Here is a 21023-nt window from a genome sequence, read left to right on the forward strand (position 1 = left end):
AGAAAAAAACCGACATGAGGGATCCCTGGGTGACGCAGCGGTTTGGCGCCTGCCTTTGGCCTGGAGACCCGGGATCGAATCCCACGTCGGGCTCCCGGTGCATGGAGCCTGCTTCTCCCTCTGCCTATGTCTCTGCCTCTCTCTCTCTCTCTCTCTCTCTCTGTGACTATCATAAATAAATAAAAAATTAAAAAAAAAACCGACATGAAAAGGATCTAGCAAGTTGGCCACCAAAAATTGATAACTCAAAACCATGAGATTGTGCCTCTGAGAAACCACATAAATGACATCTCAGCATCATCTTAGGAAAGGAAGAGGGAAAAAGGGAAAAATTTATCCATAGGTTCCCTTCTTTCATCGGTTAAAATTTCTCCCTATGAGGCATTAATTTCCCCACACTGCCAGGGTACACTGAGCGATACTACTCTTAGATCCAGGAAAAAAAAAAAAAAACTTTTGCCTTGAACTTGATGCTCTAGACTTGCCCTGCACACCGCAAACCTTGCATAACATGAACACATACCCACGCACATACACAAATATTAGAGAGCATGCCTGCCACTTGGGATCCTACCATCAGCCCTGGCACAGCCCAACCTGTAACCTAAGCATCTGCTCCTGCTCAGACCCCGGGGGAATCCTTCTTCACATGGCTTGCCCTACATCCTCAACACAAAAGGCAACTGTGTCAAAATGCCATGAAAATTTGTGGGTTGTTCCACTGCCAATACTGGAGGCCAACATCCTTTTGGAGTCCAGGGCAGATTTGAGAAGCAGAAGTGCTTAGGTTAGAAAAAGACAAATTTGTTAACTTGTCAAATTCTTCTCAGAAAGCAGGAAGGCAACAGATTCTTTCACAGTGAAGTATTTCCCAATAGTGCCAAGCATTCTTGTTATTCTTTGTGTTCTAATTCAGGGCTCTGGAGGAAGCAACAAATTGATGTCGTATTCACAACAGTTGCATATGGTCACAGAGGAACATTTATAACACCAAATAAGTTGTTGTACTATTTTTTTTTTTTTTTTTTTTTTGTGATAGGCACACAGAGAGAGAGAGAGGCAGAGACACAGGCAGAGGGAGAAGCAGGCTCCATGCACCGGGAGCCCGACGCGGGACTCGATCCTGGGTCTCCAGGATCGCGCCCTGGACCAAAGGCAGGCGCTAAACCGCTGCGCCACCCAGGGATCCCAAGTTGTTGTACTTTTAAATGTGTATTGTCTCTCAGATACTACACCACCTTCTGTATTTTGTGCTGAGGTGGTTACTGGATCTCTGCACACTACACTTCTATTTTCTGCCAATAGGGAACACGATGGAGTGGTGGGCAGCCGGAAGGCCAGAGAAGGGGGGGCTTGCTCTTCCTTCCTGTTAGCTGGGTGTTCCTGACATCATCACCTCCACAACAGCCCTTCAGCTCAGCAGCGATACCTGGTTTGTGACCAGCATTTTGCAGTGGTCCCAGAGCCAGAATCACAGCATCCGCTAGCCAGCCAGGTGGCTCTTCTGTTCAAAAGTCTCCACCCCAGCTCTGCACTGCTCTCCTCCAAACTTCTAGTTTCTTCTTTGTTCTCCCACCCTGAGGCATGGTAACTTCTACTCGTGCTATCTTCAATGTTACCTTTCTGGTCTCTTTTCAGTGTTTTAGTCCTCTGATACCAGTCTGACCAATTCCTTAAATATTTGTTGTTCAATCAACTGGTGTGATTTCTCTTTTCCTAACCGGCGCTAACTGACATAATATATCTAAATAAAGCATAGCAATTCTTCACAGTGCAACTAGGTGAACATTGAGGGCTGGAATTTAAATAAACTTCCAAAAACTGAAGTACAATTTCACTTAAATGCTTTGAGTTTAAATTTTTATGTTAATGAATTATGATGTATATTGGACACTTAGTTTTAATAAATAATCTTGAATATTTTAGAAGAAAAAATATCTTGCTTTTAAAACAATGTATCGGTTAGGATTAAAGAGACTTATTTCAGTAAATTGGATTGGGCGATTATTGAGGCTGCTAAATCTGAAATCTATAGGACAGATCAGCAAGGCTAGGGGTTTGCCAGTAAGAACTGATGCTGTGTTCTTGAGGCAGAATTTTTTCTTGCTGAGGAAACCTTAGTTTTTGCATTGAAAGCCTTTCAACTAATGAGATGAGACCCACTCATATCGTGGAGGGTAATCTTTACTCAAAGTCAACTGATGATAGGTGTTAACTACATCTACAAAATACCTCCACAGCAGCACCTAGATTAGTGTGATTGAATAACTGAGTAGTATAGCTTCACCAAGGCTGTCAGCTTTAAGCTGACACATAAAGCTCACCATCATTTTTATATATATAATAATTTTGCATAAAATAAATAAGAATATGTTTTATTTTAAAAATTTATATTATTTATATTTTTGTAACTATATTTAAGGTTTGTGTTCCTCAAATATTGTTATATTTGATTTAGAAACAAAAAAATACAAAAATAGAGCTTAGTAAAATTAAAAAGCAAATCCCTGGGATGCCTGGGTGGCTCAGCGGTTGAGCACCTGCCTCAATCACGCCCAGGGCGTGATTTCTAGATTCCGGGGTTCGAGTCCCACATTGGGCTCCTTGCATGGAGCCTGCTTCCCCCTTTGCCTGTGTCTCTGCCTCTGTGTGTGTGTGTCTCTCATGAATAAATAAGTAAAATCTTTAAAAAAAAAAAAAAGCAAATCCTTCCCCACGGAAATATTGACCTGCTGGTTAATATCTTCCTTTCAATACACCCTCTCTGCCCTCACAGGCCCACGCAGAGACTGGGGCAAAAGTACAAATGGAATCTACCCATATTTTCATGTTTTTAATCAATAGTTAAATTTTCCATTTGTTACAAAATTTGAAGTTGCAGAAATTTCATCTATTTGTTCAAGTTGTATATTTGATGAGAATATTTTTCTTGCTCATTTTAATTGTTTTTGATGAGTAATGAAAACATAGAATTTGTTATGTAATGTCTTGTTTGCTGAATTTGTAGTGGTCATACCCAACTGAAGGCTGCTCATTTTCCTTATTTTTGACCTTTGAAATTTTGAGCAGACTACCTTTTTCCGAAATTGGAAATCTTGAATACCTTTGCAAAAGACGCTCTAATTTGGCAATGTCCTTAAAATATTTTACAACCAGAGTGTAAAAATGTTCATGATCATTGATATTTTCTGTCAAATTGCTTTATAAAAAACTTCATAACAACTTACTAATATAAATTTTTTCATTTATTAATTTTTTGGGCTAATGTGGTAGGCCAAATTGATGGTGGGTCAAAAATGATACCTTATTTTCATTTTAATTATTGTTGAGGTGAAACAGTTTCCCAAGTGTGTATTTGAGTCAACACTTTAAATTTCTTTTTTAATTTTTATTTATTTATGATAGTCACAGAGAGAATGAGAGAGAGGCAAAGACACAGGCAGAGGGAAAAGCAGGCTCCATGAACTGGGAGCCCGATGTGGGTTTCGATCCTGGGTCTCCAGGATCGCGCCCTGGGCCAAAGGCAGGCACCAAACCGCTGTGCCACCCAGGGATCCCTGAGTCAACACTTTATATCATAAGGTATAAAATTACCTATGGTTCCTGACCAAACAATTCTATTTGTTAATTTATTCTAAAGAAATAATCCATATTAGGTATACAAATGTTTTTTCTGAAGTTACTATAATATTGGGAAATTGTAATGAAGTCCAATTGGTGGGGACTTACAGTTAAATTATAATAAATTTGTTTATCAAGTTTATGCAGCCCCTAAAAATGTCTCCTTATTAAGGCTAGATGCCATCATGAGGTAGCAGGGCAGGAAGAAGGGGTGGGGAATCTTATAAGAAAAGAAAAACCTAAAACCAAAACTTGAAGATACTAATTACTGGTACATTTTGAACACAGTGAGTTTATTTTTAATGCTTAAAAAAGACCAGAAGAAAATTCATCAAAACAATAATGGTGATTATATTAGGGTCATGAGACTACAAGCAGCTTTTTCTTCTTTAATTGCCTTAAATTTTTCTATAAAGGGGCTATATAACTTTTTAATTAGAAAATTAAAAAAGAATGATTCTATATATTCTACTAAAACCTTGAACTCATTAAAAATCTTCATTATTCAGAGCTAAATGAAATATTCAGCTTTTCACTTCTTTTGGATCACCCTGCCTCAAGATTTATTGTGAAGGTAGGAGCCATGGGAAGGGGAATCCATCAGGTTTTCTTTTATCATCTGCAAACATGTTTGCCTACCAGATTGCCCTTTCCTTATTGCCTTATAGAAATATCCTGATTATTTTCCAAAAGTAAATCCTCCAACTGTGTCCTCGGTTTGAACTCCTTCTTTCTCTCAAAACTTGGCCTCATCCGTTGTAATCTCTCTCATGTGGACTGCTTCTGTTTTCATTGGATTCTTCCCTGAAAGCTAATGATGCTTAGCATCTTTTCATGTCCTCACCAGCCATTTGTACTTCTTTAGAGAAATGCCTATTTGAGTCCTCTGTCCATGTTTTTAATGGGGTCATTTGCCTTCTAAAATCTAGATTGTAAGAGTTCTTTATAAATTCTGGATACAAGTTCCTTATCAAACATATGATATGTGAATATTTTCCCCCATTTTGTGGGTTGTCTTTTCACTTTTTTGATGATATCATTTTCAGCACAAATGCTATTAATTTGGATGAAATCCAATTTAGTCCAATGAAATTTTCCTTTTTCTTCTGCTGCATGTGTTTGGTGTTACATCTCAGAAGGCTTTACCTAATCTAAATCCATGAAGATCTATCCTTAAGTTTTTTTCTTCTTTTTTTAAAAGATTATTTATTTGAGAGAGAGAGAGAGAGCACACGCATGAATGGAAGGGGCAGAGGAAGAGAGAGAAAAAATCTCAAGCAGATTCTATGCTGAGCCTGGAGCTCAACTTGGGTCTCAATCCCAGGACCCTGAGATCATGACCTGAGCTAAAACCAAGAGTTGGACGCTAACTGACTTTGCTGCCCAGGTGCCCTTCTAAGTTTTCCTCTAAAAATTATAAAGTTTTAGCTTTTACATTTGGGTGTATGATCCATTTTGAGTTAATTTTTGTACAGTACAACAGCAAGTTCATTCTTTTGCATATGGCTGTCGTTTTGCCATTTAACCCAATGAATTGTTTTGACACCCTGTCAAAAATCAATTGATCTGTATGCAACTGATAAATTACTGAACACTACATCTGAAACTAATGATGTACTACTATATGCTGGCTAACTGAATTTAAATTTTTAAAAATATTAATAAATAAAATGAAAAAAATCAACTGATCATAGATGTAAAGGGTATATTTTTGGACTCTCCATTCTGTTACATTGATCCATATGTTTATCCTTGGCCAGTACCATACTGTCTTGATTACCTGTAGCTTTGTAGCAAGTTTTAAATCTGAAGATATGAAATTTGCCCCTGCTACTTTGGACCTTAGACAAGTTACTTAATCTTCTCTTTTCAGTTTTCTTATTCTCTTCAATGATGGTAAAAAGAATATCTCCTCAATATTATAAAAATTAGTTTGTACACTCGCAATGAGAGAAAACCTGATTTTTCTGTAGCCATAGGAATGAGTAGCTACCATTATCAGATTTCATTTAATCCATCAAGGACAACTTGCCTCACAGAATGCACTTCTGCAAGCCAATCAATCAGTCCCAGCCCCGCTTAAGTTTTTTTCTTCTTTTCAAATAAATAATCTTTTTTCCCCTTCTGAAAGCCAGCCAGTCAGGAACACTCCCACTCCACGTGATGCTCTAGTAAAAGGACTCCACTGTCAAATTAGGCAAAAGGCTGCATACTTTATTCCTTTTTAGAGGTTCATAGTGACTCTATCCTCAATCCAGTTCCCCTAGGAAACAGATTGAAATTTGTGCAGGTAGTGTACTTGGGGTGCCTTAGGAAACACCATCTGTAAGGGAGTAAGAGCAGTAAGCCTGGGCAGAAGGAGAAGTGTCTCTACAATACACTGGGCATAGAGCCCATAGCTGATGCCACAGGGAGCTTTGGAGCTGGGATACGCGTTCAGAGTTGTTATGCACTGGGGCAAGAGGGGTGAGGCTTCTCTAGTCATTGGATGCAGACTGTGCCAAGGATGAAGGGGAATAATCATGGGCAATTCAACTGTCTTCTGCCAGGACATCTCTCAGGGAGGGACAGAGCCATGAGCCATCAGCAGCCAGCTGTTCTGATCCCTCAGCTGGGAGAATGAGTACTTCAGTTCTGAAGCCAGAACCTGGGCAGGGTGGCACAACAGAGTGCCTACTACAGCTCGACTATTCCAACACCAATTCTCTGGCACCAAGTGAGTGTCCTACAATTTCATTCAAATCTGATATTAATGAGCTGGAGTTAGTGAAGACCCCACAATTTAATGCCTTCCTCAGGCAGCCCGGGTGGCTCAGTGGTTTAGCTCCTGCCTTCAGCCCAGGATATGATCCTGGAGACCCAGGATCGAGTCCCACGTCGGGCTCCTTGCATGGAGCCTGCTTCTCCCTCTGCCCTGTGTCTCTGCCTCTCTCTGCGTCTCTCATGAATAAATAAATAAAACCTTTAATAAATAAATAAATAAATAAATAAATAAATAAATAAATAAAGCCCTCCTCAAGACTGTCTCCCCTTCAGACACAAACTGCAAATCTCAGAGACTAACTGTGCTTTTGATGGACTATAGATTTAGGAGTTCCCATGATCCCTTCAGTTTCAATTAATTCGCTAGAGCAGCTCACAGAACTCACTAAGCATGCTATGCTTATGATTATAGTTTTCTTTAAGATTTTTATTTAGAGGTTCATAGTGGCTTCTCCTTCAGGCTATGCTTATGTGTCTCCATTCAGCTCAGGTCGTGATCTCAGGACCTTGGGATTGAGCCCATAGTCAGGCTCCCTGTTCAGTGGGGAGTCTGCTACTTCTTCTGCTCCTTCCCCCCCTGCTTGTGCTCGCTCTCTCTCAATCTCTCTCAAATAAATAAATAAATAAATAAATAAATAAATAAATAAATAATCTTTTAAAAATTATTAGGAGCAGCACTAACAGACCAGTAAGCCAATCATGGAGGCCTTCTAAGTGCAGGGCCCCATGTGACAACAGAGGTCACACACCTATGAAGCTGATCCTACCTGATGAACTCTTTCCTACTGTTTTCTAGTTCAGTAAATGGCAACATTGACCCAGTTTCCCTGGTTTATCATTACTGACTTTTCCTTCCCTCATCTTGAATTCTCCTGCTTAAATATCTCTCAGACTAATCCACACCTCTTTATCCCCACTGCCTACTTCCCTAACTCAGGCTATCATCACTGCTCACCCCAGACTGCTTTGGCCTGCCACCACTCACATTGCCTCTTATCTCACTCTTCCACAAGGGCAGCCAGGATAATCATTCTAAAAATGTGGATCTTAGGGTGCTTAGCTGGCTCAGTTAAATAGAGCCTGTAACTCTTGATCTTAGGGTTGTGAGTTCGAGCCCCACATTGAGCAGAGAGATTACTTAAAAATAAAATTAAATAAATAAATAAAATGTGGAGCTCATCGTCATCTTCTCCCCCCACCCCCCATCTTCCCTGCTTACAACAACTCAGTGATACCCCTTGCTTTTGGGGAAAAGTTCTAATACCTTAACATGGCTTAAAGGCCCTTTCTGATGAGGTCCCTGCTTACTTTCAACTCACTACTTCTCTTTGTTTCCTGGTGGCCGTTCCTTTTCCTCTGTCCTTGTTTGATAGAAGATAGGATCCTCTGACATAGAACCAGACTTCGTTAAACAACAACAAAAAGAGCAACAACTGGGATCCCTGGGTGGCGCAGCGGTTTGGCGCCTGCCTTTGGCCCAGGGCGCGATCCTGGAGACCCAGGATCGAATCCCACGTCGGGCTCCCGGTGCATGGAGCCTGCTTCTCCCTCTGCCTGTGTCTCTGCCTCTCTCTCTCTCTCTCTGTGACTATCATAAATAAATAAATAAATAAATAAATAAAAAAAAAAAGAGCAACAACTGGGGCAACTGGATGGCTCGGTTGGCTAAGTATCTGCCTTGAGCTCAGATTCTGGGATGGAGCTGGTATCAGACTCTGCTCAGCAGAGAGTCTGCTTCTCCCTCTTCTGTACTCTCTCTCTCTTTCTCTCTCTCTTAAGTAAATAAATAAAACCTTAAAAACAAAAACAAAACAAAACAAAAATCAGGACAAATTGCATAAAAAAACATCAAGGGGAAAAACAGGATCAGCTTTAGAGCTGGACCTGACCCTGTGCAGCTCAGCTGCCCCCTCCTGCTGGGCCATGTAGCGCAACAGCACAGTGTAGTGCCTAAAAGCAGGGCCCTTGGAACCAGACTGCCAAGACACTTAATACTTTTCTGCCTCAGTTTCCTCATCTGTACAAACGAGAATAATGGAACTCTCTACCTTAAACTGAGGATTCAATTAGTAAGTGCATGTAAAACACTTAGGACATAACTGGCAAGAGGTGAGCATTATATAAGCATTATCAACAGAGCTCAAACTCATTTCTGCTTCTTCCCTCTCCTGTCACCCAACTACCTGTTAGCAATCCTTTCTCCTATTCATGCTTTTTGTTAATTGATGGCTTTGGCTTACTCATGGCTTCTACTCCCTCATGGTATCTGCATATTGTTTTCTCTCTATGTGAGTTTGACTTCTACTACAATTTGTTGACTGCTCAGGTACCTTTTGAAACTTCCTAGGATAGAGATTCTGATAGGTTCAGAAAAATCACTGCAATCCCTATAGGACAACTTATTGTAGTCAGCTGAGGCAAGAGCACCCCCATCCTGGGGCTGTTCCCCTCTGTGGAAGTTCAGGGAAGAAACTTCTCAGAGGAACCTGGGAAAGCTAGCATCTTGGGCAATGGTCCCTGCAGTATACATATGTACACTCAGGCTCATAAATTAATCTTATAAATTAAGATTCTTATTTACTTATTTATTCATGAGAGACACAGAGAGAGAGGCAGAGACATAGGTAGAGGGAGAAGCAGGTTCTTCGAGAGGAGACCAATGTGGAACTCGATTCCAGGACCTCAAGACATTTCATATTCTTTTATTTTTTAGGGTTGGGAAGGGCAGAGGGAGAAGGAGAGAGAGAATCATAGAGAAGCCCTAGAGCTTGATGCAGGGCTTGATCTCACAACCCTGAGATCATGACCTGAGCCAAAACCAAGAGTTGGATGCTTAACCAACTGAGCCACCCAAGCACCAATCAATTCATATTTTTATCTTACATTTTTTCACGCATTTGTATCAAAAAGCTATGCATTACCTTCTTTTTTTTTCTTTTTAAAATTTCAAATCATTGTACCTTTCCTTGTGTGAAAATACTGCCTGCATTTTTGGGTAAAACAAAACAAAACAAAACAAAACACCTCACTAGAAATAGTTTTAGTAATATAAAAAATTTGCAACTTAATAGCAAAGAAGTATATCCAAATTACTGCTGACTATAGTTATTTCTGTATTTTCCATGTTTTTAAAACAATTATCTTCTTTGGTGTTATGCACTCAAAGAATAATTATGATAAAGTTAGGCAATTCTGTATACCTCTAAAAATCTCATTGAAAACATCATGTTTTCTATGCATAGGATCTATCATAGGTGCAGCTGCAGTTAGCGGGATGTACATAGCTTCTTTTTTCTTTTACACCGTCTTGACAAAATAAGATTCATGATTTATTAAAATATATATACTAAATGTAATAGTACCCAGATATACTACATAAAACATAACATAGAAATGAAAGTTCATAAATTCATTCCAAATCTAAATACTTAGAGACAATTAAACAGCATATTTAGCCCTCCACTGTGTTTATTTCTTTCCTGTACTTTTCCACCCAAAATCTTTTTATGAAAAACCTAAAAAATATAGAAAAGTTTAAAAGATTGTCCAGAGATTATCCATATGCACACAGTTTATTTACCCATTCTTCTGTTGATGGACATTTGAGACCTTCCTATTTTTAGCTATTATGAGTAAAACTGTTATATAAATATTGCAGTTCAACTCTCTTTGTAGATGTATGATTTTATTTTGCTCTCATAATGGTGCTCTTCATGAAAAGTTTTTAATTTTGATGAAGTCTGATTTGTGAACTTTTTTTAATGGTTAATTCATTTGTGTCCTAATTATGAATTTTTTACCTACCCTAATTTCATGAATACATCATGTGTTTTTCTATAAGTATAATAGTTTAATATTTCACATTTAAATCTATTATTTAATCTCTAATAATTGTGCATGTTATAAGATGAAGCATATTTTGAAGGCCTTTATTCCATATCGATATTAAATTGTTCCAATACCATTCATTGAAAAAATTCATCCTTTCCCAATGAATTGCTTTGGTGATTTTCTTATACACAAAGTAACCATACATGCATGGTTCTATTTCTGGACCCATTGAACTATTTGTCCTTATGTCAATAGTAAAGTGTCTCAATTACTCTCTTAGATTGAGATTAATTCTTGACATCTAGTCCTTCAAAGCCATTCTTCTTCAAGATTGACTATCACAGACCTTTTACTTTTTTTTTCACATAATTTTTGAAATCAGCTATGAGTTTCAATTTTTAAAAATCTGCTAAGATTTTTACAGAATTGTCTTACCTTTATTGATCATGTTGGGGAAACTAGATGTCTTAACAATACCGAGTTTTCCAATTCCTGAAATAACATATATCTCTCTATTTAATTAGGTCTTCAACTTCTCTTAGCAATGTTTTATAGTTTTCAAAACCACAAATGTAGAAGTCTTGCATATCTTTGAATTCATTCTGGAGTATCTGATGCAATTCTGTGCTCTTATAAATGTAGTTTTAACATTTTTATTTTCTAGTTGGCTATTGCTAATATGCAAAAAATATATTTCCTATTGACCTTGTATCTAGATACCATTGCTAAATTCAACTTATTATTCTAGAAACAACTGTAGACTCAGCTGGATTTTCCAACCATCAAATCAAATCATTTGTGAATAAAATGAATTTTATTTCTTCTTTTCCAGTTGTATGCCTTCTATTTCCTTTTACTGTTTTATTGCACTAGCTAGGTTCTTTAGTACAACGTGAATAGAAGTGGTAAGAATAGATATCATTATCTTGCTCCCAACTTAGTGGAGAAGCATTCAATAGTTCACCATTAAAGTGATATTAACTGTTGTTACTATTGTTGTTTTGGGTGTGTTCCTTACCAAATTGATGAAGTTCCCTTCCTAGTTTTCCCTGAATGACATAAGCTTCTCTCAATTTCTTTGATTCTTGTATTTGCATCCCTTCTTTCATGTAAAAAATACTGGGCTCCAATCATGTGAATATAACTCTTTTTTATGCTGTGATGTAGATGAAATGGCTTCAAAATTATGATCTCAATACTAAAGTTGCTACTAAGTAAGGTACAGGATTTTCCTTTTAAAAAATATGAAAAAAATTAAAAATTAAGAAAAATAAAAAATATGATATATTGCCTTAAGACTATACAGAGTCCTATCTTCTAAAGACAATTGAAATAATTTTTTCCTCTTTATGGTTGTATTGCCAATTTGATATACAGTTAGATTGAATTGTTTCATTTTACTTTCAATTTTGGAGAGTTTTTTTTTTTCATATCTTCTGGAAAGAAAGACAGTTGTGCCTCTTCTTTTTCCATTTTTATTTTTTTTTTGTTTTTTTTTCTTTTTCCATTTTTAATTTTCTAATTGTTTTCCACTGAGTGTTTGTTTTTTTTTTATTTTTTTTTAATTTTTTTTATTTATTTATGATAGTTACAGAGAGAGAGAGAGGCAGAGACACAGGCAGAGGGAGAAGCAGGCTCCATGCACTGGGAGCCCGATGTGGGATTCGATCCCGGGTCTCCAGGATCGCGCCCTGGGCCAAAGGCAGGCGCCAAACTGCTGCGCCACCCAGGGATCCCCTCCACTGAGTGTTTGTGTAGGTTAAATTCTCATAGAGTTAATTTGTTGTGAAGATGGTGATCATTCTTGTCTGGTTCCTAAAGAGAGCAAGTGCGTGTACAGTATTTCCCTAGTGATATACTGCTTTAGAGGGGACTGTGTGACTTTTCTCTCTTTTTTTTTTTTTGGCGGGGGGGGGGGGGGGGGGTGGGCAACGGGTTTGCCGCCAGAACACAGGTCTCATGAAAACCACCGCTAAACCTAAACCAAAATGGGAAAAGAAAAGACTCATATAAACATCGTCATTGAAAAACAAACAAACAAACAAACAAACAAACACCGTCGTCATTGGACACATAGATTCAGATAAGGCTACCACTACTGGCCATCTGATCTACAAATGTGGTGGCATCCACAAAAGAACTATTGAAAAATTTGAGAAGGAGGCTTCTGAGATGGGAAAGGCTCCTTCAAGTAGGCTGGGTCTTGGATAAACTGAAAGCTGAACGTGAACCATTGATATCTCCCTGTGGAAATTTGAGACCAGCAGGTATTATGTGACCATCACTGATGTCCCAGGACACAGAGACTTTATCAAAAACATGATTACAGGCACATCTCAGGCTGACTGTGCTGTCCTGATTGTTGCTGCTGGTGTTGGTGAATTGGAAGCAGGTATCTCCAAGAATGGGCAGACCTGTGAGCATGCCCTTCTGGCTTACACACTGGGTGTAAAACAACTAATTGTTGGTGTTAACAAAATGGATTCCACTGAACCACCCTACAGCCAGAAGAGATACGAGGAAATGGTTAAGGAAGTCAGCACCTACACTAAGAAAACTGACTACAACCCCGACACAGTAGCATTTGTGCCAATTTCTGGTTGGAATGGTGACAACATGCTGGAGCCAAGTGCTAACATGCCTTGGCTCAAGGGATGGAAAATCCCCCGTAAAGATGGGAGTGCCAGTGGAACCACACTGCTTGAAGCTCTGGTTTGCATTCGGCCATCAACTCATTCAACTGATAAGCCCTCACGTCTGCCTCTCCAGGACGTCTACAAAATTAGTGGTATTGGTACTGTCCCAGTGGGCCGAGTGGAGACTTGGGTACTTAAGCCTGGCATGGTGGTCACCTTTGCTCCAGTCAATGTTACAACTGAAGTAAAGTCCATTGAAATGCACCATGAAGCTTTGAGTGAGGCTCTTCCTGGGGACAATGTGGGCTTCAATGTCAAGAAGGTATCTGTCAAAGATGTTCGTCATGGAAACATGGCTGGTAACAGCAAAAATGATCCACCAATGGAAGCAGCTGGCTTCACGGCTCAGGTGATTATCCTGAACTATCCAGGCCAAATCAGTGCTGGATGTTCACCTATGCTGGATTGTCACACAGCTCACATTGCTTGCAAGTTTGCTGAGCTGAAGGAGAAGATAGATCGTCATTCTGGAAAAAAAGCTGGAAGATGGTCCCAAGTTCTTGAAATCTAGGGATGCTGCCATTGTTGATATGGTTCCTGGAAAACCTATGTGTGTTGAGAGCTTCTCTGACTCTCCTCCTCTGGGTCATTTTGCTATTCGTGACATGAGACAGACGGTCGCTGTGGGGGTCATCAAAGTGGTGGACAAGAATGCAGCTGGAGCTGGCAAAGTCATCAAGTCTGCCCAGAAAGCTCAGAAGACGAAATGAATATTATCTCCAATACCTGCCACCCCAGTCTGAATCAGTGGTGGAAGAACGGTCTCAGAACTGTTCGTGTCAATTGGCCATTTACATTTAATAGTAAAAGACTGGTTAATGATGACAATGCATCGTAAAACCTTCGGAAGGAAAGGAGAATGTTTTGTAGACCATTTGTTTTGTGTGTGTGTGTGTGTGTGTGTGTGTGTGCATGTGTGGCAGTTTTAAATTATTAGTTTTTAAAATCAGTACTTTTTTAATAAAAATTTTATTTATTTATTCATGAGAGACACAGAGAGAAAGAGAAGCAGAGACACAGGCAGAGGGAGAAGCAGGCTCCATGCAGGGAGCCCGATGTGGGAGTCGATCCTGGGACTCCAGGATCACGCCCTGGGCCAAAGGCAGGTGCTAAACCACTGAGCCACCCAGGGATCCCTAAAATCAGTACTTTTTTAATGGAAACAACTTGACCAAAAATCTGTCACAGAATTTTGAGACCCATTAAAACAAAAGTTTAATGAAAAAAAAAAATAGAGGGGACTATGTGTATCTGTTAACAGTGCTCTCTCCTCCATATTTCTCCAAGTACAATCCTAAATCTGACTTTCATTACCTCTTTCTCTGCTTTAATCTTCTTTCCATTCTATCTACCTTTCGTGGCTGATAAATTGTTTTAATCACTTCTGTGGTTGTGTCACTTCTCTGTAGGTTCTGTGAAATGCAAACATCTTTGCTTGGCGTCACTACAAGAATTAATAAGACATAAATGTATTGGGATTGGGTTTTGGATAGAGTATAGATGTGATGCAAAAGCAGAGATAAGGGAAATCAGAGTCATACATAGTTCTGTGTAACAGGAGGCATCAGATAGCCAGTAGCATGAGCTGGAGAATAATAATCCATAGTTAAGACTGTGATGGTCAGAGAACAGAGAGGCCAGGTTGGGAATTGCAACTCCTGTTTGAGAGAGGACCTCTTTGAAGACTTGAAGTCCTTTCCCATCGATATTAATGAAGCACAATGATCTGGTTCCAATTTACCTTTCTCATCTTCTTTCATACTATTACTCTTGATAAAGTTCATCAGACTTATCTTTTTGTACCATTTCTGTCCTTGGGATTTCAAATTAGGTTTGTTTTGCATCTGACACTTCAAGTTGGTCCTCTGCAACCATACCAAATACCTCCAGCCACAGACACCGAGATCTCTACAAGACTCCTCCACAACACAAGAGATTTGACTGTATTCTTTGCTCCAACTATTCCCTCTGTTCAGTGAGCATTTCTTGATCCCTACTCCTAGAAGTTATCTCTGGCTCCTCCAAATTTACACATAACTTTATCTGTGCTTCTCTTACGATACCTCAATTCCTACCTTCCACTATAGTTATTAAAGTACAGACTTATCTTCTGAATAAACATCCTTAAGTGACTCAGACTGATCCATCTTTGGATCCCAATAACTTCTAGAATGATGTCCTGATCCGTGGTAATATCCGTGGTAATTCCGTCAGGAATGAGTGTGGTCTGATCATTAGAGAAAACACTTGGCTCCATCTTTCTTTTGCTGTCCTTTTGTTAATAGAACCTAAGGTTGTACTTGCCTTTTCTTACTATTAAGTAACATACACTTAAAATCAACAAAACCCTTTGCTTTGGGGTACCTGGCTGGCTCAGTCAGTGGAGCATGTGACTCTTGATCTCGCGGTTGTGGGTTTGAGCCCCATGTTGGGTGTGAAGATTACTTAAAAACAAATTCTTAAAAAAACACAAACCTTTGCTTTTTTAAAGAAGTTTCTTTCCTATGCTAGGTCTCCTTCGACTTCTATTTGTGAGACTGATCTTTTAAGCTTAAGTAAACTTACTAATCTAGAACAAATTTTATCTTTTGAGAGTCTATCATGTAGTTGTGGAGATCTTGATTCTATCATCCAATCTGTAATTGATCCCTCCCGCTTTTAGTCATCTATTTGGTAAGCATCTCTTCTAGGTCTTCATGAAGGTAGATAATAAAAATATGACTAGTTCATGAATCTTGATAAAACTACCAAAAAACACAAACCCGTCCAAGCCAACACAGGTTGATTAATCAGAGGTGTTTGACCACTGTTATTAAATTAGCTAAGAATCTTTTTTTTTTTTTTTGAGATTTTTAAAATTTATTTATTCATGAGAGACACAGAGAGAGAGGGAGAAGCAGGCTCCATGCAGGAATGCCCAGTGGGGGACTGGAGATCCTTGGTCTCCAGGATCAGGCCCTGGGCCAAAGGCAGAGCTAAACCCCTGAGCCACCCAGGCTGCCCAAATTAGCTGAGAATCTAACCCACACAATCCATTATTATTTTCCACACCACATTTCCTGGACTCATTCAGAAGAATATCATGATTGTCTTTGTCACATGTCTCATTAAACCAAGAAATAGCTATCAACAGCTTCCTCCTCTTCTACCAATCTCCTTCACAGAAGAAAATGAATGAGTTTACTTTGGCATGCCATGCTCCTGATGAACCCAAGCTGGCGCCTATTGCCATATAAAAGGATTCTGATTTGTTTAACAAAGCCAACCATTCACACTCCTTTGGCTCTCCCAGTGTTCAAAGGAAGGTGTTGCTCCTACAGGAACAAGAGAACTTGGTGATTCACTCCCAGGAGAGAGGTTACTCCTCTTGACAGCTAATCACAACCTGGCAGCAGGAAAGTAAAGTAAATCAAACTGACATAACTTAGCTTCCTAGACTGCCCAATGCTGAAAAATTCAAGGAGAAGGGTAGCATCTCACGCCTATTGTTTCTCAGCACCCATACATAGTTCCCAGAACTTCATAACACAAGACCAACCTTTAAAGAACGTTCACTATCTAATCATCAGTTCTTAACGGAAAAAAAGTTCACTATCAATTGTATAATATTCATTCCTAAGGGTGTTCCTAAAATACAGGTCTTTGTGGCATAGTTTTGATAATACTTTTCTCTGCCAGGAATTATTTTGGTCAATGGTATCCAATAAATACCTGAATTTGTTTCTTGCCTTACCTAAATCCACTAGTTGTTTTTTTTGGGGGGGGGGGTGTTAAATTTCAATTTGGAAATAGATTTTATCTATTCTGATTAAACAGGTAAATTTTGAAAACATAATTATAACAGATTTGAGTATTCCCTAGGTCTCAGCTCTCCTTCCAGGCAGACTTCACAATTCTATTAATTAGTTTGTACGTGTACATATTGGAGGAATCTTTTTATTCAGGGCACTATTATACACTCCAGTAAATTCCTAGAAACTCTGGGTTAAATTGGATCCTGTCCTTAACATCTGTACTTCCTATAATGAAATACAATACAAAATAATCTATTTAATGACAGTTTTGGGTGGGCACGAAAAAGGAACAAAAATAAAGTTTGTGAGTAAAACTGAGTTTCTGTTAGAAGGATTTCCAATATAAAATGGCATTTAACTAGCAGATCCTGGCATAAGATTTTTCAACTTCCAAATAAAATACCTAAGAAGAAAGAAGAAAAATACCAAGATCAAAATAAAAAAACTGATAATTAACCTATGGGGAGAAGCAAGGAGAGAACTCCACTAAGTGTAAGTCAGTTTGAAACTGGAAAAGTTTAATCAATTGCTCCCTTCTATGCCACTGGGGAAAACAGCAGCACTCATGGGTCAGACAGAGGTCAGGTAGTAGTAAAGCCCTTTCTCTTGTCCTGAATGAAGAAATAAAAGATGGTAGCAATGAGAAACCTTACACACCCAAACTTCCTCCACATGGTTAGAGGAAGCCAGCATCTTCTCTCCTAGTCCTCTCTTCTTTCACTTTTTAAAAACATTCAAATTCAATAAATAAATAAATAAATAAATAAATAAATAAATAAATAAATAAAATAAAAACATTCAAATTCCATGATACAAACTAGGCAGGAGCTGGGTAATACTGGAGGTGTCATAGTCTCCTGTGTAAACACTGTAGAGACAACAAAATAGGAAGAGCTGTGAAAAATGGAAGTTCTGGCGATTGCAATCCTTCACAGAGCCCACCAGTCAGAGGGTGCTAGAGACTGTGGGAGCAGGAGAAGGTACCATCTCAGGCCAGGGGAATCTCACTGGATGAAAGCTTGCAAGAGGCTGGGAATGGGCTAAGAGCTGCCCAGCAGGTCAGCTACAGATCTGAGAAGGGAACAGGCAAGCTGAAACCCAAGGGCAGCAGTGTGCTGGTGAATAGACTGCCTATCTCACGAAGGTCACCAACCCCCTCCTCCATTTTGTAAGTATTTGCCAATTTCCATGGTGGATCTCAGCTGTCAACCAAACCGCAAGCTAGGAAGAGAAGACACAGCCCTGAGTTGGAATAAGATGGATCCATCACATTACATTCTCTGACAAACACTAGATGTGGATGGATTTCTCATCATTCTAGAATGAGGAAAGAGGAACCTGTGAGAAAAATGCTTCAGGGCACAGGAAGGAGAAGAATGGTAATAATAGCCAGCTGGACTGAGCGTAGATTATGCTAAGTATTTTATACTTTACAAGATACATCTCATTTAATCTTCATAGCAACTCTATGCAGTAGGAGGTATTTTGTGAGATAAAGTAATATTTGCCCTGTTCAGGCAGCTATTAAGTGGCAGACTTGGTCTTTGGACTGCTGAACTGCAAAACCTATACACTTGAACCCTAAGCTAAGCATAAACTAAACCTGCAATAAATGTCCTGATTTCTTGACTCATTATGATAAACCATTCATCTTCCTTATATATTATTGTTGTTTTCACTTCTTTCTCTTTTGAATTAATGAGAGATTTATGTCCAGGACCTTTCAATTGCTCTCTCTTAATTTATGACAAGTGGCCTCTGAGGGGAGAATTTTTTTTGTGGATGAAATGGGGTGAGGAGATGTAGGTGTGGTGGAAAATATGCAGAGAACAAGCAAACAGGGTGCCAGAAGGCAACAGATAGAGAGTAGAGGCTGGAACGGATATTCCCAAACAAAAGCAGCCAGTTATCTATCAATATTTCAGTATTCTCTCCTAAATTCAGGCGAGACTTTTTCTTTGCTATCTGTCATCAGTGTTAACAGCCATATGGATTAGTCATCCCACACTGTAGCTTCATGGTGGCTTGATGTGTACAATGACCTTTATCCCATAACAACTACCTCCTCCCATAGGCACACCTGGGGATCTTTGCACGTCTATGTGCTCCACCTCTGATATACTGAATTCTGGTAAATTGCTCACTGATCACAACCTTCTGCCTCTCCCACATCTTACTCCTTCACTTGACCTTTGACCAGCCAAGTCCCCAGGGACCGCCTCCTGTGTTTCCCACTAACTTTCCTGGCCTTCTGTTTTCTCTCCTTTTTTAACTCAGCCTAGACCCCAGGTTGTATCAGCTCAATCATTGTGTCATCAATGATTTCAGCACCTTTGCCCCTTTGCCTCCCATCATCATATTCATCCATCCCTCTTCTCAGCCCTCGAATGCAAGTTACTAAGAACATCATGCAATAAAATGATCTAACCTCAGCTTATCCATCCTCACAATGCCAAAGTCCTTCAGTAAATGCTTTGTACTATGTTTCTCCTATTCCTCACAGAAACTATTTCAAACTTTTACCACTTTCCTTGATTCTCTTGCCCTACAAACGACTCTTTAACCTCAGAAGACCTTGACTTCGTTTCCCATTTAGTAGGAACTTCAGTAGCTCCCTTTTGAAGACTCCACATTCCAGAGTCTGAAAACTAGGGAATTTCACAGCCAGGTCTGCCTTCCACACTCAGGAAGAGATGGTTCTGGAGCTTGATCAGAACCCACTTCTTTCTTGTTGGCACACATATTATTTACACTAAATCCCACTGCTGCCAGATCTCCTGATGATCCTGCAGGAGCTGTGTGGAATATTTAAGAGAGGGCAACTGCCCTCACATAGTAGTAATCTCTTCCAAGCCTTCTCACTCTTAGGTTCTCAAAGTTACACACCTGGAGCAGAAAAAATAGAAAAATTTCCATAAGCTCAAATCTCTTTGAGTCAGCCTTGATCAAATCGAATTCCAGATTGTACCAGAGGTGCCATATGTTTCAATAATAGGAATCATGGACAGATGAGATGTTGACAGGGACATTTTAAGGTTTCAAAACTCTGAGCAGGCCATTGCAGCTTGATACAGAGATAAAGATCAAAGATGGACTCCATTAACCAATCAGATGTGTTGAGGACACTAAAAAATGTAAACATTAGCCAAGTTGGGGTGAAGATCCCTCCTTGACAGATTATGTTTCTTATCATGATGAAATTGATTCCTGGCTAGTGTGCATTTAAGAAGTTCAACAGTTACATTTTTATTTTTAACTATAATGGTTTATTGTTATATTACCCTTAATTTTGAGACAATAATGCTTGTTTTACTTGTTTGTTTTGAGAAATTTTATTTCCTCATTGTTACAGGAAGTTCAATTTTAATTTCTTCATCAACATTGTAACTGATCTATTGTAATTAATTCAAACAAGCATAAAAGAATTGTCAGATCCTCTTGGAGTTAGGAAAAATAGACCTATTTTCTTCTTTTCATGGCTCTGGTTGTAAAATAAGCTGTGATTATACCAGAATATTTTATTTCAGTATTTATGCTGAAAAAACATCGATCTACACAAAAGTAAAGTGAACAGGGGATCCCTGGGTAGCTCAGCGGTTTAGCACCTGCCTTCAGCCTGGGCGTGATCCTAGAGTCCCAGGATCAAGTCCCACATTGGGCTCCCTGCATGGAATCTACTTCTCTCTCTCTGCCTGTGTCTCTGCCTCTCTCTCTCTCTCTCTCTCTCTCTCTGTGTGTGTGTCTCTCATGAATAAATATATAAAATCTTTTAAAAAAAAGTAAAGTAAACAATAAAATGAACTTTCATGTGCCCATCATCCAGATTCAGCAGATCATGAAGTTGTCACATTTGTAGAAATGCTTTTAAAAGCCAGTGCAAAAAAAAAAAAAACAAAAATAAAAATAAATAAATAAATAAATAAATAAAAGCCAGTGCAAGAGAATAGTGATGGATTAATGGCAGGCCTTTCTCTGTTGGCCCCTCATACTATATCAATGCCAGAGGAGCGTGCAGCCCTGAACCACTGCCCAGCCTCCTCACTGGTGGGCTGTGAGCACTGAAGGCGGCTATACAGGGGTAAAAAAAAATTTTTTTAATTAAAAAATAGTAAGCCAATACCTACATTTAGCTGTATATTTAGCAGTGCAAACTGGTCCTTTGAGCAGCTACCTCTAAGGTCCAAGGACACTAGAGCTCTGTGTAATGCCAGAGCTATTTTCTTCCTAGCACACACCTCAGGGTGGATATTTCTACTTCAGATTTAAGCTTTTCTTTATTTTTATGCTTCATTGGTTCTGTGGTTTGTTGTGTTTCTTT

The 21023-nt window shown here is 39.1% G+C and overlaps 1 non-coding gene and 1 pseudogene across 1 annotated transcript; both read left to right on the top strand.

Annotated features, from left to right (window-relative positions):
* The first annotated feature begins 12203 nt into the window (after window positions 1-12203).
* Window positions 12204-13763, top strand: LOC112660306 (elongation factor 1-alpha 1-like; annotated as a pseudogene).
* Window positions 13764-20646: 6883 nt separating this feature from the next.
* Window positions 20647-20783, top strand: LOC112660742 (small nucleolar RNA SNORA42/SNORA80 family). The gene has a single exon (XR_003137179.1). It is a non-coding gene; the product is annotated as a small nucleolar RNA SNORA42/SNORA80 family (small nucleolar RNA).
* The last annotated feature ends 240 nt before the right edge of the window (window positions 20784-21023 follow it).

Source organism: Canis lupus, chromosome 2 (assembly GCF_003254725.2).
Source record: "Canis lupus dingo isolate Sandy chromosome 2, ASM325472v2, whole genome shotgun sequence".
Classification (NCBI taxonomy): Eukaryota; Metazoa; Chordata; class Mammalia; order Carnivora; family Canidae; genus Canis; species Canis lupus.